The following is a 26,914-nucleotide window of genomic DNA, read 5'->3' as shown; positions in this document are numbered from 1 at the left end:
TCAGCACCACATAAAAATAAATAAAACAAAGGTATTGTGTCCATTTACAACTAAAAAAAAAGGAAAAAAAAAAAGACTAGTCACTCGCCTGTAATCCCAGCAACTCAGGAAGCTGAGGCAGGAGGATCTTGCGTTCAAAGCTAGTCTCAGCAACTTAGTGAGGTGCTTAGCAACTCAGTAAGAACCTGTCTCTAATAAAATATTTAAAAAGAGCTGGAGATGTGGCTCAGTGGTTAAGCACCCTTGAGTTCAATCCCCAGTGAGAGAGAGAGAGAGAGAGAGAGAGAACTAACAATTTTTAATGAGTATGCATCCAAAAACATAGTTCAAAACATGAAAATTAAAATGACAATGGAAACACATCCACACAAAAGTTTGTACACCAGTGTTCATGACACCTGGATTTTAAATAGCAAACACTGTAGCCACCAAAGTGTCCCTCAGTAGGCAAGTGCCCATAAACTGGAGCATGTGTCTCTGCAGTTAAAGGCAGAAACTACTAATAATACCAAAACTTGCACGGTCTCAAGGTGTTCAGCTGCCAAAAAGGTCAGACAGGAGCACACCAGAGTTGTCTTGGGAGGGTGTGTGACTGCTAAGGGGTGGCAGCAAAGACAGCCATCCAGGTGAACTGTTGTTCTGTGTCTACTTCCTGGCAATAGTTAGGAACCCACCCACCAGAAAAATGACCTAGAGCTGCACATACGCTGTAGCAATGTCAAATTCCTTGAGTTGGTATTGTAGCCGAGTTACATAAAATCATTGGGAATAAACTGTATTGAGGACTCAGGAGAATTCTATGTATTTTCTGTGTAACTTCATATGAATCTACAATTATAACAAAATTATACATTTTTAAAAACCTGATGGAACTAAAAATAGAAAAATCCACACCTGTGGCTTGAGTTTAACATACTTCCCTCAGTTACAAAGAGAACAATAAGTAAATACTATTACAAGGTGAGGCTGTAAAAGGCTTGAATGGCACTCAACCCAAGGACTTGACCTATTGTATTCTTTGGATACACAGCACCAAAGGTCAGCAAAACGCTCTTTTTAAGTGTCCCTGGAAAGCCCACAAAAAGCTGACGGTTAAGAATGTCTCTCGAGATGTTGAAGGACTGAAATAATAAATAATAAAATTAAACCAGAAAGCCCCAGAATATCTCCAAGTGCTGGGAAATTCGCAGCACACTCCCAAACAATCCACAGGTCAAAGGCAAATTACAGGGATAACCTTAAAATAGTTCATACTAAAACCAAAGAATTACAAAGTATCAAATTTCGTGGATAACTACTGAAGCCGTCGTGGAAAGAAAGCTAGAGTAAAATTCTAATGCATTGATTACCCAGTCAGGCCCATAAGAAGATGGGAGTCATCAATCCTTTTTTCTTTAATTAGTTGGAGTCATTAATCTTAAAAACACACTGAAAGAGGCGTCTCACGTCTGTAGGAGAAGCCACAGGCCAACAGCTGCCCAGGTCGGAGAGGCAGACGGACAGACAGACAAGACCACTCCTCACCAGGGAAACCAGGGCGGGGTCCCCCTGAGCCCCTGGGAGCTGCCACCGCGTGGACTGGACGCGCAGAAGTGCACGCGGCTGTCACCAAGGAGGAGAGGACCGTCTCCGTGGGGTCGGGGAGGGGCCTTTGCACCGCGCTCCTCTTCCCCCGCTGGGCTCGGCGCCCAGGAGCTCATCGGACGGCCCAGGCGGCCGGCCTAGCCGAGGGCAGCGAGCCAGGGGCGGGGACGACCAGCCCGGGCGCCTAGAGGGACCAGGAGCCCGGCTCACCCTCCCGTCTAAGGGGGCCACCTGAGAGGCACAGTGTGCGCCCCGGGAGCCGGGCGTTTCCGTAGTGTAGTGGTTATCACGTTCGCCTCACACGCGAAAGGTCCCCGGTTCGAGACCGGGCGGGAACAGGCCGGTCTTTTTCTCTTCCGGGTGACAGGAGCGAACCCGGGCGCTCACCACGCCCCGGCCTCCTCTGACTTCCGCCTGAAGCAGGGCCTCGCTGGACGGCAGAGGATGCCTCGGGCTCGCAGTGCTCGGCCTCCCGAGTTGCCGACTAGGAACCGGCTCGGGCCGGGCAGGCGACAGTCCTGACTTAAGACCCTTTTTGCCCGTGACGTCCCCTGTTCCTTCGTGGGCCGCCACCTACGTGCCCTCAGGGCAGACTTCATTCCCCGGAAAGGTCTTCCTTACAGTCCCGTTTGGGGCCGGGAGCCGCAGTCCCGCACCCGAGGGCGTCGGTGCGCACGGCTCGCTCGGGCCGCCCCTGGAGAGCCCTTGCCCTGCCCTCGCCTAGACAAGTGCCCGGGCTCCACCGCTGTCACCCAGGCGCTGAGGTTCCCTCCCCACCACTGCTCCTGGGCCTCCCAGCCTCCGCCCTTGTGCTCACCCCGGGGCGTCTCCGGGCCTCCACCCTTGGCAGGAAGGAGCGAGGCCGGGGGAGGCAGGAGAACACGGAGGCCGGACATCAGAAAGGCAGACGCCTTCGCCCCGTGTCCCCCTTCTAAGGCCAACCCTGCCACCAGCCGGCCCCGGCGGGCTTGGACACGGAGGGGCAGGACCCCAGGCACGGGGACCAGGCCGGCCTCCCCCGCAGGCCTCCCGCTCTCCCGCAGCCAGGCCCTGGTCTGCTGCTGTGCCCAGTTTAGGGTCCTCAGACACGTTACCAAGGGCTTTGTCCCCTGCTCTGCGCCCACGGCGGTGTCCACGGTTCTGCTTCCAAGCGCTCAAAAACGGGGCTCGCCCACCGCCACTGCACCGCGGTAGGTCGGGGTCGGGGCGGGCCGTGCCCCGGGGAGAGGGAGGGCGCCCCAACCCCAGGCCCGCCATCCCCTCCAGCCCCTCGTCTCCCGGGGTCTCCTGGATCAAAAGCGTCCCCGCGCTGCGGCGCCCCAGCTCGGGGAGCAGGCCCCGCTGGGATTCGAACCCAGGGTCTCCTGTTTACTAGACAGGCGCTTTAACCAGCTAAGCCACGGGGCCCCGCCCGGCCCCGCCGCGCCTGACTCTACGGAACTGCCCACCCGGGCGGGTCAGGGCTCAGGGGCGGACGACGCACCCGGGTGTAGGAGCCGAGGAGAGCTCTGTCCACCCGGAGGCGCCTGGGAGCAGCTGGGCCTGGCTGGCCGCCTCGCGGCGAGTGGACCTCCCCGTGGCCCTCGTTTTACTCTGCGCGAGCGGGGAAAGCCCTGGTGCTCGTCGGTCCCTCCCCGTCGGCCCCTGGCGGTTCCACCTCTCGCCCAGGCACAGTGTCGCGTCCTCCCCGAGTCGGACTCCGTCCATTTCGGCGGAGTCTTCTGGGAACGTCCCCCAGCGTCCAGGCCGAGGAGGCAGTAACCGCACACGGCCCTTCAGAAGCCTCCAGCAGAGGAGCCGGCCGGCGCGCAGCTGCTCTCGCCGCGGTGGACACTAGTGCCCAGGCTCGCCGGCCGCGCCCTGCGGGTGGCCCAGGACCCGGAGCTGGGGTCCAAACGCCTTGACCATCCTCTAAAAAGGAAGGTCTCCTACCTGCAGCGGGGCACCTTTCTTCCCTACTCTCCCCGCGGTGTCCTGCGGAAGAGGAGTGTCCGAAGTCCTCCCTCTGCCGTGTGCTGCCCTCCATCCCTGCGACCAGCCGGTCAGCGTTCAGACCCCGGACCGTGGGGGCCGGGGAGCAGCGGGGTGGGTGCGAGCGATCGCTGGGGTCTCCGCCTGCTAGGTGCTCTGTCTCTGAGCTACACCCCAGCCCTTACAATTTTCTCATCAAAGTTATTGGAGTGTACACTTTAACAAGGGATTGGCAAACCATCCCCTACCCCGCAAAAACCCGGCTTTTTGTTTCTGTGAAGTCTAATGGGGACACAGCCGAGTGCTCAGCCCCACTGGAGTGTCTGTGGCTGCTTTCCTGCAACAATAGACGTGGGGAGCTGCAACAGAGACCCGATGGCCCCCGAAGCCTAAAATATTTACAATCTGACTTCTTCAAAAGAAAGCTTTCCAGCCTCCTTTTAAACAAAAGCCACACTCAAAACCCTTATGAAAACGAGTCCTCCTCTCTCCTGGGCTTCCCGTGAAGATGCTGTGGAACCACACCCTGAGATCTGCAGGTCTGTTGCTCCGTCCACAGGATCGGTGAACTGTGCCTTTGAGAGTCCATGAGTGTTTCTATTTAGATGCCACCTAAATCACTCTGGGATCTTAACAAAGGATTTATAATCTCATACAGCTTTATTTTCAGTCCGCATATTCTGCTAGTGCTCTGGATTTGATTTTTGCTTGAAATCATTTCCTGATTTTAACATAATTTTCTTTTCAGAGCAGCTGGAGATAATTGTTTGTTTGTTTGTTTTAACCCAGAAAGTTGTGGTTCATTAATATTTACCAGTGCTTCCTTTAACTTACCTGGCATCACTTATCTGGCAACACGGGGAAAAACCTTCACAATTCTGTCTGGAAATTTCCTTAGCTACATTGCTCAGTTCATTGGATTCTAAATTCCATGATACTGCCAACACTCATATTTCTAAACTTTCTACAACTTCATTACAAGGATCTTTCTCTTACAGGTTTAAATAACTTTATGGGGGGGGGCGGGCTATTCAATCCATCTGTGGCTTGTTCCAAAAGTTTTTTCAGGGTGGATTCAAAGCTAACTGGGCTAATGTAGCTCCAAAAGCAAGGTTATCCCTTTGTGAGACTGGCTCACAACCCAACCTCACTATAGTTGGTGAGAACACAGACTATTCCCACCTTGGTGATTGGCATGAATTGATTAACTTACAGTGTTCCAGTCTTTCTTTTCCTGGCTTCATGGAATCTTTATCCCACTCATGCACAAATCAGTATTCCACCAAAGTTGAAAGATACCATTGTAGAACTCTGAAGCTCGCTCTTTGCAGATTTCTCCTCTCTGATATTCTGTCTCACCAATTCTAACTGCTTTGGCCCCCCCTTGGAATCCTACATTTATGTCCTTGATTTAGTAATACTACCTAGCTCTGGTGAATTTCTCCTCTCTGTGCTGAGACCTGTAATCCCTAGTCAATAAGATAAAACATTTATAAGATACTCATTTATTTCCTTTTTATATCACTGAGGTGGGGGAGTTACAGTCGTACAGTGAGAGTAGGAGAATGTCTAAAATCAGTTATTTCACATATTTTTAAGTCCATAGTCTTTCTCCCTTAAACAACAACAACTCCCATAGTAGTGATCCTTCACAGGCAGAAGCAGAAACCCACACCTTGGTTTCAGTGTTCTTTGCTAATAGTCATATAATTTTAAGTTTCATCCATGTTGCTGTATGGACCTCTACAGTCACCTTTGACATTTGCTTAATATTCTAAGGTATGCATTTACAACAATTTACCTACCCAAATAGTGGAAATGGTTTTTTTCCTCCAGTTTTAAAAGACCACAAATGGTGCTCTGATTAACTTTCTCATGCCAAAGTCTCGGCTTGGCACCAGAATCACGAGCCACCACACACCTTTGTAGGTTCAAACAGCAATTCTTTATTCCCGCTCTCACACCGCCTCCAGGTCCAGGTCCAGGGGCAATCGCGTTCTGCCATCTGCCCGCACAATTCACCTACTCCATGAGGCTATCTCCAAATCCCATTTTAATCTCACGAGAACTCAACGGGAACAAGCAGCAAGAACACCCTAATCCCAGCAATAATCTTCAACCTCCAATTTCCCTAAATCCCATTATCTTAAACTGGCAACGCCTTAAACTCAAGGAGCCGGTTACTTCCTCAAACCTGATCAGCTCTAAACCGGGATCCGCCTTGGTCCTTGAGCAAGGTCACCTTATTAAAGCATGCATGCAATGTCCCATCGAATGTCCTCTAAGCAGCATGGGGTACACTTGGCAAGGAAATTTCGATGCGTCATTCCTACTTGGTAATGGCCCTCAGCATTCTCACATGCACACTTTCTGTAATTTGAGAGTGGAATGAGAGTTAAATTTAGGAGATTAGCTCCACCATATAATGTGAACATTCTTAATTTGTATTAGATGTACCCAGAATGGTTTCATCAGTTTAAACTCCTACAACAGGACATGAGGACTCTGATATCATTTAGTCCTGCAGAAACTGATTTTATTCAGCTTTTACATTTGGACAATGTAATGGTAGTAAAGTGATATCTCTTTTTGTTTCTTATTTCTGTGATTACCAATGATTTTGTACAGTCTTTATATATTTCTCTTCTCCAATTGCCTGTACTATCCTTTGACCATTTCCTGTTGATCTTGCTGTCCTGATATTGCACATTTGCATGGCTTCTTGCCATATGTCATCTCTCTATTTTTTAGATAATTGAAATATATTCTACTATTACCACATCTATTTATATTTCTATGTGTGCTTTATTTTACTATTCTTGATTTTAATACATCTATGGGGGGTTATTGTTTGCTTTTAAGTTGGGGGTTTTTGTTTGTTTGTTTGTTTGTTTTGTGGTGCTGGGGATGGAACCCAGGGCCTCACACATGTGAAGCAAACTTCTGCTATTGAGCAACACTCCCAGCCCCTGACATTTATTAAAAGTTTTCTGCTCGCTGGCTGCTCCCTGACACATAGGATTACTCCTTCATATACTTCTAATAGCTTTATTTTTACTTTCACATGTAATATGCCAACTCTCTAGATGAATGTGTATTTAAAAACGATACAGGTGATCGATTCTACTATGCAGTGCACACTAATAGACTACCCTGAAACCTTTGGGTCTATAAACAAGAGGAATTCTTGCTCTAATGCGCTTTCTATAGAACCTTCTGTCAGACACTTCCATCACCATTCCTCAAGCCTGTTCTTGCTCCAGCAGTGAGACCTAAACCTCCTTCAGTTCTTGGTGGAGGCAGAAACTCTCAGGTCGTACCTGCTCTTCTGCTCTCTGGCCAGGCTGCCAGAGAACACCAGGGCGTTCCTTGGGCATGGTTCGACCTTGTGCAGAGAACGATCTGGATGCGGACCCCGTGGTCCGAGCATCCTGGAGAGGGTTGGGCTGATTATTCACCGGCCGCGGAGGCCTGGGGAGGGTCCTTCACTGACTCCCACGCTAGTGTGCCTCAGGTGTCGCACCGCTGAGTGCGGAGGTGTCCCACGGCCTGGATAACCAGGAGCAGAGTGTGCACCACGGGTTCTGCACTGTCTCGGAACCAGGATGTTCTAACCCTGCCTCGGGCTTCACTCGGCGCCGTCTCCTCCAAACGTCCTACCTGGGAGCTTGAATTCCCCGTGGCCGGGCGTGGCCCCTGAACTGAGCGTGACTTTACCGAGCGCCTCCGGCGATTGAGAGCCCTTCCTCCTACCTGTGCTCGGTGACATGAAGGTCGTGGGGCCACCCTTAACTCTTTGGCCGGGGTCCTTGCAGGAGGGTCCTGGAATCGCTTCGTCTCTCCTTGGTACCCGGCGAGGCCTGACTGCTGCCGGTGGCCAGCTTTTCTGAGAGCAGCTGGAGTTCTGCGCCGCCCTGGCCGCCGCAGCCACCCCGGGCCCAGCTGCTCGGGTGGACACTTCAGAGTCCCTGTGTCCGCCAAGGTCTCCGCGTTTACTGCAGGCCGAGCTCGTTTTGGAATCAGGTGGGCTGGCCCCGTGCGGGGGGCTTCGCACCCTCCCGGCACCTGCAGAGGTGGCTCCAGCCCAGGGTTCAAAGAGTCTGCGAAGAAGCCGGGGCGCGCTGGGCGCGGTGCGGTGGCAGCGGTGCTCCACGCGCGTCGGGACCCCGCCCCGCCGCCGCGGGGTTTTCTTTTGGAATCAAAAGCAGATTTCTCCAGGAAGAAGTGATGGAAGGAGGAGGTCGAGACCGTACTCTGTAGAGAGCGGTAGAAGTCTGACAAGGGTCCGCAGTATGAAAAGAATCGGGGACCCTTCTGTGGCACCGGGATGGCCGAGTGGTTAAGGCGTTGGACTTAAGATCCAATGGGCAGCTGCCCGCGTGGGTTCGAACCCCACTCTCGGTAGGTGGTTTTCGCTCTGCACCTGTGTCCATTCCCCTGGGGGAGTGCGAGCGAGGACTCCAGGAGCCTGGTTTGCTTCCTTCTTTCACCTTTTGCCTGGTTTTATTCCAATCTAAAGAAATTGCCCCTTTCATAATCAACAGTGTTATGAATTAAAAAAAAGAAGTGTCTTGGGCAGAATAATAGAAAACGAGATGCACAACAATAGCAACCCTAACCCTAACCCTATCGGTCCTCTGCTGTTCCCTCAGAACTTCAGGGGTGACAGAGACAGGGGCTGTCACTTACTGGGGGCTGCAGTCAACCCAGGGCCTCGCCGTGCAAAACGCCGGGCGCTGCACCTGCTCCTGCACACAGTTCCCAGGGCCCCTGGCTCCTGGTTGATGCGTTTCTTTTTAGTCGTCCCGTTACTCCTTCCCCTGCGCACGCTGCAGGTCCATCTTCACCCTTTCTCCGCTCTGTTCTCAGCCCCCACCCGCCTCGCAGCGGCTTCCCTCTCCACCGTCTGCGTCTGTTCCAAGGAGGCTCAGGCCTGGCGTCCTCCCGAAGACACCATCCTGCAAATAGGATCCTGCAAATAGGTTCCGAGTCTGCCCATGTCACGTGCCAGCTTGGCCCACTGAGCCAGGAAGTCGGTGGTCAGGAGCTCAAAGGAGTCTGCATTCCCACAGGCGTTTCCACTCTTAAGGAAGTGCATGGTGAACACCGGGTATGGAGCCACCGAGCACACCAGGGGCAGGACAGGGAGGCTCAGCCCACCGGGATGGTCAAGAAAGAACTCCGATAGTGTGCCATTTGAGCAAGGCTGAGAAAGTGGAAGACCGAAGTGATGGGCATCTGAGAGAACCCGCCCAATGGCCTAGAGATAGGAGCAAAATGTGGGTTGCAAAACGGTTTGTTCTAAAAAATACGTGCACACAGAAATGCACATACACAGAGTCAAAATGTGGGACGTATTTATTACTTTCAGCTGAAGTTGAAGATGGAAAGCATTGTTCAAACTTTTGGACACAGGAGGGGGTTGCAAAGAAAGTGTGAAAAACATGATCCCTGGATGGGAGATCAGGGAATGAGCGAAAGACCTGGGAAAGATCATCTTCTGGGAGACTAAACTCCCGGAGAGTCTTGACGTAACCCGATCCCCTTCACGCTCTGAAGATAGTCCTTGCTGCTCTGTCACTGAGTCTTATTTTAAAACTGACATAACTTTCCCTCTTCTCTTCTCCCTCTCCCCCTCCCTAACCGTGGGGGAAACAAGATTACCCTTCTTCCCATCCTAGGCCAAGTTAACTGTCCTTGAGCTCATGCACCACAGAAATGAAGTAATTCAGACTTTGAGATGGTGCCAGAGGACCTAAGAAATGGCTCTCTCTCAAGGCTACAAGTGAATTACAGCCCCTGACAGGGCACAGCTGAAATGTAGCTTTGGAATCATCTCATTAAATGTTCTCTGCTCCCCCTGCCAGGCATAATCACAGCCTCTGGGTCAGGAGTCTCCTGTGTTTCTCCTTTGCTAGCAAAGCAATAAAACCTCCTTTTCCTTTTTTCAAAATCTCCTGCTCATTGAATTGCATCAGGGACAGGGGACCGAGCTTTTGGCAACAATGATGCATAGCCATGCAGAGTGGGGGTGATCCAGGCATTAAAATTTCAAGGAATAAGAATAATTATCTGAACAGTCTGAAGATGAAAGGGAAAGGGGCAGTGAAGTCTAAACATAAAGCCTCAGGCTAAGGGTCTTCAGGGAAGAGGAAGGAGAGAAGTGATGGAACAGTGGGGAGCCAAAAGCCAGGAAGAGCCAGTTCCAGTAGGCAGGGCTGCCAGAGAAGCAGTGCCCACTGAAAATGGGCAGTTTATCCAACCTCCTTATTGTTGGAGCCACTAGTGACACCATAAAGCAGGACATAACATCATAGAGTGGGAAAACCCTCTGGGCCCACCATTCAGATCTCATCTCTTCTTGATGGCAGAGGACCCAACAAAAGACACCCTTCTTTGCCTCCTTTTTCTTCTTAAGACTCTGCTCATCCAGAGATGACTGAAGAATGTCAGAGTTGCACAGTTAATTAGCAGGTGAATCATTCTAGGCTCCAGTGGGCAGGAGAAAATCTGGGGTGGGCTGGGGTGTAGCTCAGTGGTAGAGCACTTCCCTAGCATGCACAGGGCCCGGGTTAGACTCCAAGCCCTCCAAGAAATAAAAAGTATGGGAGAGATTTTTGGCCCTCAGCCCGTGGAAAGGTTGGACAGCATAATGAGCCATACCTTCTACCAGGTTTTCTCTCCCTTGGGCAAATGAGGTTCAGTCCTCCAAAAACACAAAGCCAAGGAAGAGGCGGTGTCTTAACTCCTGTCCTGCCTCACTAGGATGTCTTCTGTCCACCCCACAGGACCGAGTGCTCCTAAGGAGTTTTTCTGCTTTATTCTTCTTCACAGTTCTTTTCTGCCAAGAGCATTACCTTTTGTCTCTTTCCACTAGTCTGTAGGGTCCATGAAGGTGGGACTCTCCCCCCACTGCCTGAGTCTCACCTTATAGTCACTATCTGCAAACATCTGAATAGACAAGTCCATCAAAGAAAGATGGAGCCAGTGTTCAATAAATGCAAAGAATTTCTGAAAATATCAACACTAGAAATGCCAAAAGCTAGACATCCTTTGCTACAGAACCAAACTTTCAGGATTGTCACAGCACTTTTAGAAGGAGGCATTGGGAAATTCATCAGGAACACTTAGGTCTAACTCCAAGAGCTAGCTGACTAGTCCAACTGCACTGTGAAGCACCATCATGGGTGAGGAGAATGGGAAAGCAGCTCAGTGCAGACACAGGAGGACTCAGGGGCTGTGGGACAGGGAAGCACAAGATTGGCCGCGCATCTGTCATTCCAGTGATGCTCCCTGCTGTGTGATCAAAAACCTCATTCTGGGACAGGGCCCAGAGGGTCCTAAGGCAGCATAGAGTAACCTCCTGGAACTTGAGAATTGGGAAGTGGCTGTTGTGCCGAAAATGAGTCTATTGAACTTAGGAGACATTTTGCATAATTGAGTACTACCTGTAAAATATGTGAAGAAAAAGAGGACCGTATTTTTATACTTGGAGCCTGAGTAAAATGAGTTGCTCATTGACAAGACAGATACACTTGTTACCGCTGTTTACTTCCCCAGTGCTGAAGTATAACACCAGAGAAGTACCCTGAGGCCAGTTTACAGTGAAAAGTAGAAGCTTTACTAAGGACATCAGAAAAGACTCCCCCCCCCAGGAAGAAGGGGACCCAAGAGGTGGAATCCATGGAAGGGAGGGGTCTTCCCTCTTTTATAGCTAAGGTCTTCTTTCAGCTTTCCCGCATTTCTGCCCTGTGTTCTGTTTTCTTGCAGTGATAGAAAGTAGGTGGGGAGGCCCAAAAGGTGAGGGGCAGAGGGGCCAGAGGAGTAATCTGGGCAGGAAGGGCCTGGGGCTGCTTCTGATTAGCACCTCCCTATTTGTCGGGAGCTGCTTCATTAACTTTTCTTTAGAATGGGCTCTGGGCCTTGGGAACATTCACATTTCAATTTCCCCAAGTGCTGCTTTGCTCCATTTGCTCCCTGGCTCCATTCTCAACGTGGCCTTCATTTTAGATTTTACTCGATATTAGACCCGATTTACCTAACTACACTGACTACCTATCTTTAAATCTGGCTTCACACTGACGAGTAAACGAGGCCCTCACTTATGTAAAGAAGTACAGAGTAAGAATCGATGTAAATATTTACATGTCTATGTATAAAGAAAGCCAGGAAAGAAATAGTATGAGAAATTAAGAGATTACCTCTGGTAGGGATGGTGAGAATTGGACTGATAGAGAATAAAGATGGAAAGAAAAATCTTCAATCTTTTTAACTTCGTGCTTGAGTTAAATTGATGTTTTGTTTATGCAAATGACCTTAGAGAGATATTTGTTTAAAAAAAAAATGTTATCTTGTTCATGTACGTAAAAATAGTATCTGGTCTCTGTTGGGATGGAGCTCTCGCTTCCCAGAGTTTTGTGATTCCCAGAGCGAGAATCACAAAACAAAGCTCAAAACTTGGCCCGTACGGGGATCGAACCCGCGACCTTGGCGTTATTAGCACCACGCTCTAACCAACTGAGCTAACCGGCCGCTGCTTGCGCACCTTTTTTCCTCCTGAATTACAAACTACTCCCCAACGGCGCGGCGGCGCAGAGCCAGGTCTCCAGAGGCCGCAGCCCCACCTGCTTCTTCTGCTCCTTCTTGTGCATCGGTACCGGAGAGCCTGACTTTAACCTTTGGGGATTCCCTGTGCGCGGCCTCGCTCGGCGCCCGCCTTCCGCCGGCGGCTCCTCCTTCCGCAGTGGGGCGGGGGCAGGGGGGCGGGCGGCAGACCGCCGGAGGCTGGGCGCAGGGTGCCTGGAGCTCGACGGGTGGGGTCAGACAGCGGGGACAGGTGTCCCTGAAGCATCCCTGTGTCAGATGCGAAGCTCTGAGGAGAGCCCTCCTTCTCCACGTCGAAGAGCGCAGGCGAGCTGAAACACAGGGATTCGTCTTTCCTCCGGGGTTCAGCAAAGGCCCTGCCGGCCAGCAGAGGTCAGGGTGGTCCAGGGTCCGTGCCGGAGCAGGACTCCTCCCCAGGAGGTAGTCGTTCCCATCTCTTCTCCATATCCCCCCTTTAGGAACCAAAGCTCTCTTTGGATTTTGACGGCGGTATTTACCCCTTTTTGTTTTCGAATGATCTGACGAATTAATTTCCAGAAGTGACGTCATTTACAAAGTCTGAAATCATATTCAAATACTGCATAACGGAAGGGCACCCTCGGGGCTGGCTCCGTGGCTTAGCTGGTTAAAGCGCCTGTCTAGTAAACAGGAGATCCTGGGTTCAAATCCCAGCGGGGCCTCTCGGTACCTTGTGCTTTTGGAAATTCCACTTCCCACGAATTTGCTCTGGGCTCTTTTCCGGTGAGTCTAAGGTGTGGATACACTTTAGCGATTTGATTTGAATATCACGGGAAACTTGTCAGCTCCAGGTGAGGTGATTGCACGGGGCATGCCTGGAGGAGATGGGGAAGGTCCTTTCTAAGAGTACCTAACCGTGCGACCACCAGGCCAACTACGGTTTCCCGTGTCCCTCAAAATTTCTTTCACTGTGTGGATCTTGTCTGCTTGTCTGGAGCTGACAGTTCAGAACAATCCCCAAGTGGAATCTCCCTCAAATCTCCACCTGGGTCACCTAGTGCATAGCACCCCCAGCTGAACTCTTCAACAGTCTTGTTGCAAACCCTGGTTAAGCTTGACCTCCCCTCCTTTCCCTCCACCTCAAATCCTCAAAGTCCTGCTGCGACTTTCTGGGGGAGTCTTCTCCCTCCTCCCTGTTGGAGCCCCCGCTTATCTTCTCCATCTCCACCTGAAATAACCCCCTTTGTTCTTCCTCCGTCTTCAACATCGGTGGTCTAAATCCACTCCACACAGCTGAGATGCTGACTCACCATGCAAGACATCTTCCTAGGGGTCGGCTCCTGCTCTCGGCCACCTCAGTGCTACTCTAGTTTTATGTGGCGTTTTCACTCTTTCAGTGCAAAATACTTTCTGGCTATAATGGTACTTTTACTTTAAAATGGGGTTACTTAGTAATGTAGTTTTTATGTATCCTAATATCTGGGATTTTTTAATTATCTTTTTTGCTTCTGATTTCTACTTTAATTCTGATGTTACAAATAAGATTTTTAAAAGAATTTTAATTCTTTCATTTTTATCCAGTCTTTCTCTATGGCTCTATTTTGGTAATTTTCCCTTGTGCACTTGACAATAGTGTGCATTCTGTAGTGTTGTGACGCTCTAGACGCTGATTAGGTAGAGTTTCCTGGGTCTCTATCACAGCCAACTTCCTCTTTTCTTCCCATTGCTCACCAATTAGTCAGAGGTGTCTTTAAACTCGCCGACCATGATTGTGGGTTGCTATCTTCTATTTTATTGTTTTAGTCTCTCAATTGGCTTGATATAAAATCAATATTTCTTCCTGATGAACTGATCATTTTGTCATTATGTACTATCCCTCTTTATCTCTGGCCTCTGGCTGTGCAGTCTACTGTCTGATATTGATATATCTACATCAGTTTTTCATGATTGGTGTTTTTACAACCCATCACTGCTTTTAACCTATTTGTGTTCTTATTTTCAGCTTGCATTGCCTTTTTATTTTTTTTAGTATTTTACTACCTAATCTGACAATATTTTTTAATGCCTTACCCCATTTACATTTGATGCAATTATTTATATGATTGGATTTAAATCCATCATTGTATTGTTTGTTTTCTATTTGACTTACCTGTTCTTTGTTCCTTCTGCCTTCTGTAATATAAATCATCAAATTTATATTATTAAATATAAATTAATATTTACTGTTCAATTTAAATGTTTTAACCTAAAATGTAATCTTTTCTCTCCAGCTGTTTTCAAGATGTCTTTATCTTTGACTTAAGCCATTTCAATGTGGCTTTGAATAATTATAGATTTCTTTATGTTAATCTTGGTGTTTACTGGGTTGAATCTTCAGTGGGATGTCACATTTTTTCACAGACCTGTGCTTTTTAATGTATGTCAATCACACCTTGATAAAAACAAAAACTCTTCGATAAATGGAGAGGTTTATCCCTAACCTCTCCAATTTCTCTCATCATTTTCAGGTTAACATATACCTCCCTCTCTTTAGAAGACCATCCCTTCTTCCCCTATGCACCCTATACATTCCCATTTCTTTCCGTTCACACGTCCCCAGTCTAGTTTCTTTCTGTTCGGAGCTTAAATATTTGAATTGCTCCCAAAGATCATGGCCACTCCACTCGGTTCCCAGGGGCGAAATCCCCTTTCCAAGCTGCCTGCAACCACCGCAGGGGGCTGCCGTGAACACCAGGAACTTGAGAGTGGTTCATTCGGCGAATGGGTCTCTGCTGCTAAATACCGGTCCCTGGCGAATGTTATCTCTCCTTTCACCAAGTCGAAAAGGAGAGGGGGCAGCAGCGCTGTGCGCAGAAAGTTTTCTGCAAGGAAAACAGTTTCTGGACCGAGCCAGGGCGCAAAGAATATCCATTCGCCTTCGGAAGGGCTAGTCGAGCAGCGCGTTTCCGTAGTGTAGTGGTTATCACGTTCGCCTAACACGCGAAAGGTCCCCGGTTCGAAACCGGGCGGAAACAGCGGTCGCCGTCCTTTTGCTGTGCGCGCCGCGCGCCCCGGGTCCTACTCCGGTCCCGGACTTGAAAACGCCCACGCGCTTTGGAGCTGTGGAGGCTCCACCTGGAGACGCGGATTCCCAGCGGCGGGCCGAGGAAGTCCAGCGGGAAGAACTGGCCGCGGAGGGCAGCCGCAGCCCCGCGAAGGACCGCGTTCCCCGGGCGCGCAGAGGCGCGGGCGCCGGTCTCCAGCCCGAGAGCCGCGCTGAGCGCGGGCCTGGTCTCGCGGAGGGGCCAAGCCCGCCGCCGCCGGACCGTGGCCTCCTCTGAGGTCCCCAGGACGCGGCGGAACGGGCGCCCGGCCCTTTAATGCCTGCAGGACCTCTCGAGAGCAAGAAAGGAAAGCGGGAGAGTAGCCAACCTGCTTCATGACCCGTTTGCTGAAGATGGACGTCCCCGGGAGGAGGGCGAAACACCCCCGACCACACCCGGGGACTCCTTCTTCCTCTCCACCCTGCGCTGAGCACCCGCGGCTGTGCGGCCAGGACGCAGCCTGCGAGCCACCCGCTGCGGCCCTGGGCCCGTGGGCTCTGTGACACCGAGGGTGCTCCCCACCCACGGGAGGAGACGCGGTGGATTCCCTGGAGTTTAAGTCACTACGCACCTCACATCCCGGGTATTTCGACCGACCCGAGAGAGAAGAAAATGACACCAAGAGCGTGGAAACGCGCACATTTCACGGACGTGGCGTCCGGCAACACTCGTGTGTGTGCGTGAGCGCTTCTCCGCCGCCGTCGGCCCTCTGCCAGGTTGTGCAGGCTGAGCTCTCAGGTCTCCCTGCCACCAGGGAACTTTGCCTTGGAGCCTCTTCCAGGTGAAAAGCGCGGCCCTTGCCGTTGCCTACCTACTCATGGTTAGATCTCAGCTTCAGCACTGCGAACTTTCTTCCGTAGACCCCCTAGTGGAAAGTCCCAGCTTCCTGGTGGCGCACGGGCTCCCTTCTCCTGCACAGCCTGCATGCGTCAGTGCGATTACCAGATTCCTGCCCATCTCCCATGACGTGAGGGGCAGGGGCAGGGTCTGTTCTCCTTCATCACTGAATCCACAGTGCTTACAACCTACTAGACACTCACTGGACTCGGGCTGAATATAACGCAGCCCTTACCATGACTCTCTGGGAAAAAAATTATTTTCTTAATTTTAAATTGAGACCTGGAGGCTTCAAGGGTAAAGGACCTCACCAACGTGTGGTGCTAGTATGTGAGATGTCATTCAAACGTATTCCTGCCTCCACAGCACTTAGTCTTCTTTAGTATCCGGTTGGATGTACTTTTAAATTCCCAAAACCCATATCTCTGAAGTTTACATACCATGCTGTTGAAACTAATAATGGGAAACAAGTCACCAGAACTCTACTAATAATTACCATTTAATACTAGCTATTAAATCAGTTATTTAAGATCTTTCATAAATAAACTAACAAGTCTAAGTGGTGAGTACAATTGTTGTTTACAGTCATTAACCTGTTTTACAGATGCAGAAGCTGAGGAAAGGCTAAATAAGTTAAATAACTTGCCCCTGGTCACACGATTGTAGAAATTGGAACCAATACTTATACCCATGTGTGTCGGACTAAAGTGTTCCTCTCTATTGCAGTTTTCTGAGAGAAGAAAGGATCTATAAAAAGACACTGGTAGTTAGAGAGTGAGGCCAAGCAACCATTTAAAGATGATTTTGACACGGTAGGGAGAAGTAGTGTCATCCATCTGCCAGACACTTTTGGGTTCCATAAATCTAGCATTAAACACAACCCCCGCCCTCCTAGAGTTTGCATTCTCATAGGGAAGACAGACAATACTCAAAAGAGATAACTTATATAGTGTGTTTAAAAGATGATTATAAGTGGTGAGGAGAAAAAATGAAGAATGAGGAGGAAAAATCCTGGAATGGGAGGAGTTTCTCATTTTTTAATGTAATGTTTGGGGTGTAATTCACCACTGAGATGATACTGAAGACAAGGCCTGGCGTAGGTAAGGAGCTGATCACACACTTATTAAGACACAGCTGTCCTGGGGAGGGTGGGACAGCAGGGGCCTGGTAAAGGAGACCGACAAGAAATAGGTGAGGAAAGAGAAGGAATGGGGGACACAACTGAGTGCAGCAGAAGAGGAAGCCCTGAAACACACCTGCACACGCAGTGAGCTGGTCTTTGGCAAAGGAGCAAAGGCAACACAATGGAGCAAAGACCATTTGTCTTTTCTACAAATGGTGCTGGAAAACCTGGACATCCACATGCAAAAAATAAAGAATCCAAACACTAACCTTACACCACTCACAAAAACAACTCAAATAGATCATGAACTTAAATGTCAAAGGCAAAACTACAGAACTCCTAGAAGATTACAGGAAAAAACCTTGATGGCATGACTTGTGGAGAAATAAATAATTGGTAAGCTCATTAACTTTAAAAATTTCTGCTGAACTAAAAACATCAAGAGAAGACAAGCCATAGAAGATAAGCAAGGCATCTCAAACAAAAGACTGTGGCTCAAACTATACAAAGAACCTTAAAAACACAAAAATAAAAACACAGACAAACCAACTAAAAATGGGTCAAAAATCTTAACAGACATCTCATTAAAGTGATATACAAAATTCGAATTAGCATGTGAATATCATACATCATCAAGGAAATGCAAGATAAAACAATGAGATACCACTACATACCTATCAGGACCACCAAAAATAGAACAACGACACCAACAGCTGACAAGGATGTGGAGCAACAGGAACTCATTCATTGCTTGGGGGGATGCAGAATTGTTAGAGCCACTTTGGATGACTGTTGGACAATTTCTTACAAAACTAAACATACATTTACCATACAATCCAGCAATCACACTCCTTGGCCTCTAACCAAAGGGGCTAAAAATACAGCTGCACAAATGCCTGTATACACGTTTATAGCAGCTTTATAATCACCAACAGCTGTCATTCAGTAGGCAAATGGATACAGTGGAATATTATTCACCACAACATGCAATGAGCCCTCAAACCATGAAAAGCTGTTGAAGAAGGTTTAATGTACATCACTAAGTGGAAGACAATGGGAATTTTACCTAAAGTCAGGTAAAGAACGTGTCACAAGAAGAAGAAGGACTAAAAGCTGCTGCTGTGACTGGGAATCAGCGTTAGCTTTTGCAAGTCACTGGTCCCCTCCACAAGGGCACAGGACACAGCTTCTCTACAGAGGATGAGGCAGGGATGGGGTAATGGTAGATGTTCGTAGAAGCCATTTTGATTGCTTTAATTTTCTCAGTGAAACAGGGAGCAAAGTCATCAATTGAACATGAAGATGAGAGAGGAGGGGTTGGGCTTTGAGCTTAGGGAAGGTCATAAATAGGCACTCACAGCAGGAGTGGGGTGGGATGATCTAGTGTCTTAGGGTACAGTGATGTGTCAGCCCTGAAAACTATTTGAGAGACACTGTCCTGAATTAAAGTGAGACCACTCAGCCAACTGTGTGCTTTCTCTGGCCATCAGAAGTACAGATGGTCAGAGAAGTACAGATGCAGAGGCAAGGGAGTCGAGTGAGGCTAGGCAGTGACTCTGGCATGTGCCAGGTGAGGGAGAAGAGAGGACATTGGTAGGAGGGTGGAACAGGGAAAAAATGATTGAGTCTGTGGATATTTGTTCAAGCAACAGATACATGTTCAAGTAACAAAGCTGCACTGTGCACCAAATAAGTTTTCCATGCCTCGAAAGTCAGAAAGTAAACACAGTAAAGATTAGGACACTGGTGCATATTCCAGGAGCTCTTGCTTGAAAGGAAGAGAGAACTATACAAAAGGTGACAAACACAGAAATGGAGGTGGAAACTGGGGTGGAAACCTTAGGGAGGGAGAGAGGCAAGAAGTGCCAATAAGAACCTGCCAAAAAGTGTGAGTCTCAGCTGACTATGGCTCAGGAAGGAGTAAGAGCGAATGTGGGAAAGACTGGTGGAGATGGAGCAGGGAGCCGCAGAGCTGCCACCAGCCAGAAGCAGAAGCAGCTTAGCCGCTAGGGACCCGACTGTGCAGAGATTACTACATTTATCTGGTCCTCTAGCAGTTCCCGGCGTCAACGGTGGATTTATTTACCACTAGATAATGGGTTCTATTATAGAAGGATTCTTGCTTGTTTCGCAATCATTATTTCTACAGTGACTGACACACCGCAGGCCAACAGAATAGATCGCAAATGTGGTAGAAAGTCAGTCTGCTGTTTTTTTTAATATGTGTGTTGTTGGTGGTGGTGGTTGCTGTGACCTAAGGTGCGTGGAACTGGGCTTCGACCATAGAAGACTCTTGGAAAAGAGTGTCCCGTGGATGTTGTCTGATCCCGTTCATGCTACACGGCAAATGGTTGATGGTGGTCTTCAGTGTAAGGTGTACACCGCAGGCCGCCAGGGGCTGTGATGGCCGAGTGGTTAAGGCGTTGGACTCGAAATCCAATGGGGTATCCCCGCGTAGGTTCAAATCCTGCTCACAGCGGTCGCGTTTTCTCTTGACTTTCCCCTTGTAGGACCGTGTGATTCTCTGTCCCCTGTCCGACAGGTACCGGCGGCCTCGGTAACCGGGGCAACAGTGAGACTCGCCTCCTTAACAGACGCTACAAGCATTTTTAGCCATTTTTGCTTTAGCAGATTCTAAGTCGATTTTCTACTTTAGTAAATGCGTTCCTGATTTGAGTTTTCATGTCAAATGTGATTCTTAAAGATGTATAGTACTTCTCCTAAGTTGTATTCCTATATATTTTCCAAAACACGTGTCCGCGTGCCTCCAGCTGCCCACTGAGGAACAGTACCGATTCGCGGTGAGCTGCCCACGGTGAGGGATCACGGTTGGTTTTTAAACAGGAAGAAAAGACTCTGATTGAAGTCTCCCGAATGACTGCCACACGCCATTTAAAAGTAACACGGATTGCTCACTACGGTCACTGTAGACATTCTTATGTGAGTGTACCTCATGCCAGAGAAACCCGAGACGAACCGGCTTCTCCCGCACCGTGCGGGGTCCTGCTCTGCCGTGTCCGAAGAGCCGCGGAGGACTCGAGGGGCTCCTAACGGCGAGGCCTCACCGCCGCGGGCCAGTGGCGCAATGGATAACGCGTCTGACTACGGATCAGAAGATTCCAGGTTCGACTCCTGGCTGGCTCGGGGGACCGTTTTGCTGTCGTCCAACCCGAGACTTGTTGCGTCTCTTCCCGTCTCTGGAACGGAGGCAGGGTGGGGAAGGCCCTGGAGGAAAGGCGAAGGAGCCGCGGAGGCCCGCCTCGCGCGGGACAGCGGAGGGACGCGCCTCGTCCCCACGGCCAGTTCACGACCTCCGAGGGCCTCGCACCGGGTAACTGACGGACTCAGAAAAAAACTTTCTCTTCTCTCTCTTTTTTTTTTTTTTTTTTTTTGGTGATAAAGACTGAAGGACCAACAGCCGGAAAGGCCGGAGAGGCGTCTCTGCTCGGCTGCGCATGCGCTGCGGTCGCCCCTGGGTGGGCTCCGTGGAAAGCGAGCGGGACGCGCATCCACGTTCCAACAGCCTTGAGCCCTCCCGGCGAGCGAGACCACAACGTGGATGCGCCTTTCTTTGGCTCCGCGGCTCCTTCCCCTCGCTCACCGGGAGGGCTCAAGGCTGTTGGAACCGGGGAAGGCCCGCACCGAGGGCCGAGTCACAGTGGCTCAATTCCTCCGACTTTCCCAACGCCCTCCATAAGCTTTCCCTAAAGCTGTAGTTTGGGTGGCCTCCCATCACGCCTTTTTTTTTTTTTTTTTTAAGTCCTCGTTGGAAAGCTCAAACTTGGGGAGGTCTAAGCCGCTGAGGAACAAAACGTCATGGCCCGTACGGGGATCGAACCCGCGACCTTGGCGTTATTAGCACCACGCTCTAACCGACTGAGCTAACCGGCCGGACGGCGGGGGCGGCTTTGGGGGAACGTGGCATCTCAGTTCCTTAACGTTTCAGAGTTTCCGAAAATAAACAGATTCCCTCTCTCAGCCTCTCCAAAGAGACCCTTCAAGTCCTCGTCCGTAGGCTTCCTCGTCCCGAGACTGGAAACCACGCAGTCGGTCGGGCGGAAGCCGAGTCGGGTCTCCCGGTGGCAGCCGTTCAGTGTTCGCTGTGGGCGGCGAAGGCGGCCGGGCTCGGTCTGACGACCAGGGGCCCGCGAGCGGGCGGAGCCTGACCCCGGGATGCCCCCGCCGCTGCCGCGCGTCCCTCAGACCCCGCCGCGGGGCGCCGGGAGCCGGGTAGGCGCGACCTGGGTGCAGAGCAGAAGGCAGGAGAGCCCTCCGCGATCCGGGCTTGAGCGGCTCCTGGAGACTCTCGAGCTCCGCGGCCCGACTGCGTGTGTGGAGCCCTGGGTCCCTACAGCCCCCGCGGAAGGAGCTCGTTCCTGCACCTCAACTTGGAGAGCGTCTCCTCCTTCCTCGCTCGCATGCCTGGGCTTCCTACCCCACTCGGCCTTGGGCTGGCCAGCGCCCATCTCGCTGCCGGGCACCCAGCCCAAGCCCTGCTGCGCGAACCCTGCACCCATTCACGTCAATTACGAAATAATGTTAATTAACAATATAGTTTACTGCAGTATATGTGTGTGTGTGTGTGTGTGTGTGTGTGTGTGCTTACATGTCACACGTCACCTTGATAAATATTACTAAAGTTCAATTTTGCTTAAGATATTATCTCTTGCTGCCCAGTAAAATGACTAATCAGACCCTGAGGCTATTCCTGAAGCTGCAAACAACTAAAGATTTGAAAAATGAGAAAAGTTTCTTAGAAAATTCAAGATGCTGGCAGCAAAGACTGTTCCTATCAGAATCGAAGTGAAGGCAGAAACAAAGAGAGTTAGGCAGAGAATTAAAAATACTTAGACCTTGGCTTCTCTTATTTTTTTAGTTTTATTTATAAATTATTCAGCAGTGCTTGAGTTGGAATCCAGGACCTACCGCCTGCTAAGCAAAGGCTCTGTCTCTGAGCCACACCGCCCTACTTTGTCAATGTCTTCCACAACATCCATATTCACACCAAATGAGGCAGTGTTTTTCTTGTTTTCCCTCAAGGAACAACTGGAAGCTGTAGAGGCACCAAGTGTATGGAGGAGAGGATATACGAAGGTCTTGTTCATGATAGTGGTAAATGTATGCAGCCCCCTGTACAAAAGGCACCGTGGACCTAAGAGTGTAGCTTAGTTTGCACCAAACAGCAATGTGAAAGCCAATGGGTATGAAAAGGGGAGACAACTGCAAAACCCAGCAGTGCACGAGGGACCTGAGGATCTTGCATCTGAGGTGCCCCACCTGAGCTACTTAAGCCTGCTCTCAGGCTGGATTTTTTTCTCACCACTTCCCTTAAATACTTTTATTTTATTATTTTTTTATGTTACATTTCAGAAAACAAAAAAAACTTGTCCTTTTTTTTTTTGCCCTTTTCAAGAATAATTATACAAAGTAAAAATAATTTTAAAAATCAGACAGTGGGGAAATCAACCCAAATTTTCCTGAATATATCAGGAAGAATGAAAAAAAATAAGTGATAAAGGCTCCTAAGGATATGAACTGTGCAACCATATGGGTTCAGTGATCCAAAGCTCCTTTCTAGTGGCAGGATTCCTCAGAGCTTGGATTCCTAACTACTCTATATTGGCTAAGCCTCTCTATGAGGCCAGGGGCCCACTCTCTAAACCCCTATTGCACTCGGTTACAGATCCCCCACCAGGCTCCAGCAGGCCCTCCTCCAGGCCCCTGCTCTCCATCTCCCTGAGCTCAAATGCCATTTCACCTTTAGGTGCCTGAAAAGCAGGGATTTGCTCCGGGGGTCCTCATCAGACCATGCTGGGGCCAACCTCTGCCCCTGTGGTTTATCTATTGAAGGGTCCTGACCCTTTGGGGATGGGTCCCTTGCCTATGAATGTTAGCGCAGCCTCTCTACTCATTAATGAGTAAAAGAAGCTCACCTCTGGGGCCCCACTCGCCATCCTGGCTCTCCATCACCTAAAGAAACTCCCCACCTACCAGGGCTTACCTTCCTTACCCACTGTGGCCTTTTATCTCTGCAGGTTTCCCTGGTGAAAAATCCCAGTCTTACTTTCCACTCGTGCTCACCTTTAAACCCTGCTACTCTCCTCCCCGCTCCTCAGGACCCCTCCACCTCTTCTCCCCTTACCCGTTGCATGCACTGAAACTCTGGGGGCGCTTCTTCCACACCCCTACCCCACACAGGAAGGCCCCTGCTCCAGGCAACATACACATGCTTCACAGCGGGCTTCTCCTTCCTCCAGGAGGGAATCCATGGGGCAGGGTATGTCTCTCTAACCTCCCCTGTGGAAGTGGCTCCCTCCCCAATAACACATCCAATCAGCAGGCTGAACTGGTTGCCCCCATCAGAGCCTTCACTTTGGCAAAGGGAGCCCCCTCAACGACTACACTGACTCCAAATATGCTCTCCACATACTTCTCTCCCACTCGCCTCTTTGGAAGGAGCGTGGATTCCTTACCACCAAGGGAACCTCAATGACTAATGCCCCCTTTATCTCCCATCTCTTCCAGGCCTCAAAGCTTCCCACTGCCATTAGAATCTCACATTGTAAATCCCATCAGACAGACACCATCAGACAGACACCTCCTTTGTAACACTCTCCAAACAACAAGGCAGACTCTAAGGCGAGGGCCACTGCCCTCCAACAGCCCTGACACTCAACAGATGCTCACCTTCCTTCACCACCTCTTTCACCCTAACACCACATCTTTCCACCTTAAACTCTCTCCAGAGGACCTACAATTTCTCTTTACCCTCGATGCCTCCGGTGAAATCTGCCAAAAAACAGTCCCACTTCCAATTTCCACCCACCTGCCTTCCCGTTACACCAGGCAGGAGGACATCTCCCTTGCTCTGATTGGCAGCTGGATTTCACCCATATGCCCCCGGTCAAGCCGTACAGATTTCTCTTGGTACTTGTTGAATGGTCCTGAATTTACTTCCCATGTTTCACAGTCTGTAGCTAAGGCCCTCAACACCTCCTGGCATTCTCATATCCCCTGCCATCCCAGTCCTCTGGAAAGGTGGAACGTACCAACCGGGCCTTGAAGAACACTCTCACTAAACTATCCCCTGAATGACCTTTAGACTGGACTAAACTCCTTCCTTGGCTCTTCTTACATTACAAGCCCTCCCAAAGAAGCCACTCAACATCTCCCCTTTTGAGCGTCCATGTGGACAGCCTATCTCCCTGCTCAGCTCACCACCCTCTGATTCTCACCACTCCCTCAAACCAACCCAACCCCTTGCTCCTCATCTTTTCTGGCCCCTTCTTGCATACAATAGGAACCTTCTTTGGCAACACAGTAATGCTCTTCTGACAAAACCTAGTTCTGCCTCTTCCCCCTCTCCCACTCAGTCTCCTGGTGATCTGGTACTTTTTAACCCCCTCAATAGGCCTTCCTCCTCCTCTCAACTCTCCGAAAAATGGACTGGTCATTCTTACCTCTCCCTTGTCAGCTCGCCTTGAGGGCATCCCATATTGGGTTCATAACTCCCATTTAAAATGATTTTCTCCATCCTTTTACACAGTGACACCCACAGGCCCCCTCAAGCTGAGTTTCTCTAAGGCCGGAACCCCCCATCTTCCTTCAGTCTCTGAGGACCACGAGGACACTGCGGAACCTTGAGTACCATCCTTCCCTTTTCCATTCTTGCCCTCCTCTCTTATTCTGCACTCACCTCTGGGGGACCATTACCAGGAATCACCATTCCAATTCAAACCACACAAACCGTACAATCTCAGCTTGGTTCTTCAGCTGCTGTGATTCTGCAGAAACAAAAGGGCCTTGATCTTTTACTGCAGAAAAAGGCAGACTTTGTACCTACAGGAGGAATGCTATTTTTATGTCAATCAATCTGGTAAAGGACAAGATAAAACAACTCCAACAGGACCTGGAGCACGGGAAACAACTGCTGAAGGACAGCAGCCAAGTAACCCCTTCTCCACAGGGCACTTTCTTTCTTGCCCCCTAAGTCATGAGATGGTTTCAAGACCAGATCCAAAAAATCTCTAACCAAACTAAAACCCAGGTTTTGTTACAGGCATATACCAATCCCTCACCAAAACTAGGGTGCTGGGGACAGCATTCCACTACCACTCAACCTCTGTCATCATTCCAATGACAAGCCATGCCCCTAATGAGGGATTCAAATGTCACCCCTTCCCAGCAGAAAGCAGTTATAGAAGATTGACCTACAACGTCCCTGTTCCTTAAGGCGCCCAATAAAAACAAAAAAAGGGGGGAATATAAGGTTCTTGCTTAGTAACTGGATGGCCATCTTAAGTGACAACTGCCATTTTAAGGAAAAAGTTTCACTTTCAACCAAGTGGGAAAAGACTCACCACTCCCTCATACCGACCCAACCCTAACTCCATTAGAACCCTGATTCCTGAGCCTGCCCATCAAAGGCCCAGAACCCAAGCCCGTTTTGCCTCTCTCTGCTCTAGAGATATGGCTTTTATTTGTCAACTCTGAGTGTCTCCATCTCGTTTCTCACTTACCTGTTTCTCATTCCTCGCTTTCCTCTTTTTAAAATTTTTTTAAACTTTATATACATTGATCAAATAACTGGTTTTTTTAAATTTTTTTTAGAGAGAGTGAGAGAGAGAGAGAGAGAGAGAGAGAGAGAGAGAGAGAGAGAGAGAGAGAGAGAGAATTTTTAATATTTATTTTTTAGTTCTCGACGGACACAACATCTTTGTTGGTATGTGGTGCTGAGGATGAGAGCCGGGCCGTACGCATGCCAGGCGAGCGCGCTACCGCTTGAGCCACATCCCCAGCCCCAAATAACTGTTATTTATTGAGAAGACTTTTCACCAAATCATATTTGAGATTCATCTGTTTTTTACTTGTAAACAGGTCTGTTCCTTTCCACTGACTTGTGTTTAACAGATATGGGACATTTTACTTACCCATCCTGGTGTTGGGGAGCCTTTGAACTGTCTCCAACTTAGGGTTATCACAAAAAGCACCATCCTGCAATTGTTGTGCATGACTTCAGATGAATATAAGAACTCATTTATCAGGCAGGTAGACAGATGGACAGAGGAAGTGCTGAGAGTCACAGGACACAGGCCATTTAGCTCTACTAGACGCTTCTGAAGTCATGCACAACAATTGCAGGATGGTGCTTTGTGTGATAACCCTCAACTGGAGACAGTGCAAAGGCTCCTCAACACCAGGTGTCCCAGGTTACTCTAAACAGCAACACTGGGTGTCAGCACAGCATCCGGTGCTGTTAGTCTCTGTGATTTCAGATACCTGGCCCAGGAGGTAGAGATAGCTCTCCTTGGTTTTAATTTACAATTTTCCTTAACTAATATTTTACACCATTACGTATGTTTCTTTCCATTTAAAAAATCGAGATGGCTTTCACTGCTTCATTGATTTTATGGGTTCATTACATATTAGGAATATAAATCCTTCATATATATATATACATACATTGTGAATATGTCCCAGTTTGTGGAATGCCTGAAGGTCTCCTAATTTAGAATTTTGAAGTTTCAAAGTTTAATGAAGTCCAACTTATATGTCTTTATGGTTAGTAGTTTTTTGTTGTTGTTGTTGTTGCTTTTTGCACCTTATATCAGAAATAATTGTCTATGTCAAATTTGCCTGTTTTCTTCTAGAGCCTTTATCGTTGAATGTTTAGGTCTATAATCTATATTTATGCATGCTATGAGAAGGGATATGACTCCCCAGCTGTTATTTATTGAGAAGTCAAAACTTTCTG

The 26,914-nt window shown here is 49.3% G+C and overlaps 9 non-coding genes across 9 annotated transcripts; 6 read left to right on the top strand and 3 right to left on the bottom strand.

The window, feature by feature from the left end:
* The first annotated feature begins 1,849 nt into the window (after positions 1 to 1,849).
* Trnav-cac (transfer RNA valine (anticodon CAC)) lies at positions 1,850 to 1,922 on the top strand. Its single transcript has one exon. It is a non-coding gene; the product is annotated as a tRNA-Val (tRNA).
* Positions 1,923 to 2,917: 995 nt separating this feature from the next.
* Trnat-agu (transfer RNA threonine (anticodon AGU)) lies at positions 2,918 to 2,991 on the bottom strand. The gene has a single exon. It is a non-coding gene; the product is annotated as a tRNA-Thr (tRNA).
* Positions 2,992 to 7,876: 4,885 nt separating this feature from the next.
* On the top strand, positions 7,877 to 7,959 carry Trnal-uaa (transfer RNA leucine (anticodon UAA)). Its single transcript has one exon. It is a non-coding gene; the product is annotated as a tRNA-Leu (tRNA).
* Positions 7,960 to 12,013: 4,054 nt separating this feature from the next.
* Trnai-aau (transfer RNA isoleucine (anticodon AAU)) lies at positions 12,014 to 12,087 on the bottom strand. The gene has a single exon. It is a non-coding gene; the product is annotated as a tRNA-Ile (tRNA).
* A 678-nt stretch (positions 12,088 to 12,765) lies between these two features.
* Trnat-agu (transfer RNA threonine (anticodon AGU)) lies at positions 12,766 to 12,839 on the top strand. The gene has a single exon. It is a non-coding gene; the product is annotated as a tRNA-Thr (tRNA).
* A 2,219-nt stretch (positions 12,840 to 15,058) lies between these two features.
* On the top strand, positions 15,059 to 15,131 carry Trnav-aac (transfer RNA valine (anticodon AAC)). Its single transcript has one exon. It is a non-coding gene; the product is annotated as a tRNA-Val (tRNA).
* Positions 15,132 to 19,557: 4,426 nt separating this feature from the next.
* On the top strand, positions 19,558 to 19,639 carry Trnas-cga (transfer RNA serine (anticodon CGA)). The gene has a single exon. It is a non-coding gene; the product is annotated as a tRNA-Ser (tRNA).
* A 592-nt stretch (positions 19,640 to 20,231) lies between these two features.
* On the top strand, positions 20,232 to 20,304 carry Trnar-acg (transfer RNA arginine (anticodon ACG)). Its single transcript has one exon. It is a non-coding gene; the product is annotated as a tRNA-Arg (tRNA).
* A 673-nt stretch (positions 20,305 to 20,977) lies between these two features.
* On the bottom strand, positions 20,978 to 21,051 carry Trnai-aau (transfer RNA isoleucine (anticodon AAU)). The gene has a single exon. It is a non-coding gene; the product is annotated as a tRNA-Ile (tRNA).
* Positions 21,052 to 26,914: the final 5,863 nt, after the last annotated feature.

Source organism: Ictidomys tridecemlineatus, chromosome 8 (assembly GCF_052094955.1).
Source record: "Ictidomys tridecemlineatus isolate mIctTri1 chromosome 8, mIctTri1.hap1, whole genome shotgun sequence".
Classification (NCBI taxonomy): Eukaryota; Metazoa; Chordata; class Mammalia; order Rodentia; family Sciuridae; genus Ictidomys; species Ictidomys tridecemlineatus.
Note: the sequence above shows the minus strand (reverse complement) of the source record. Positions and strands in the feature narration are given on the sequence as shown.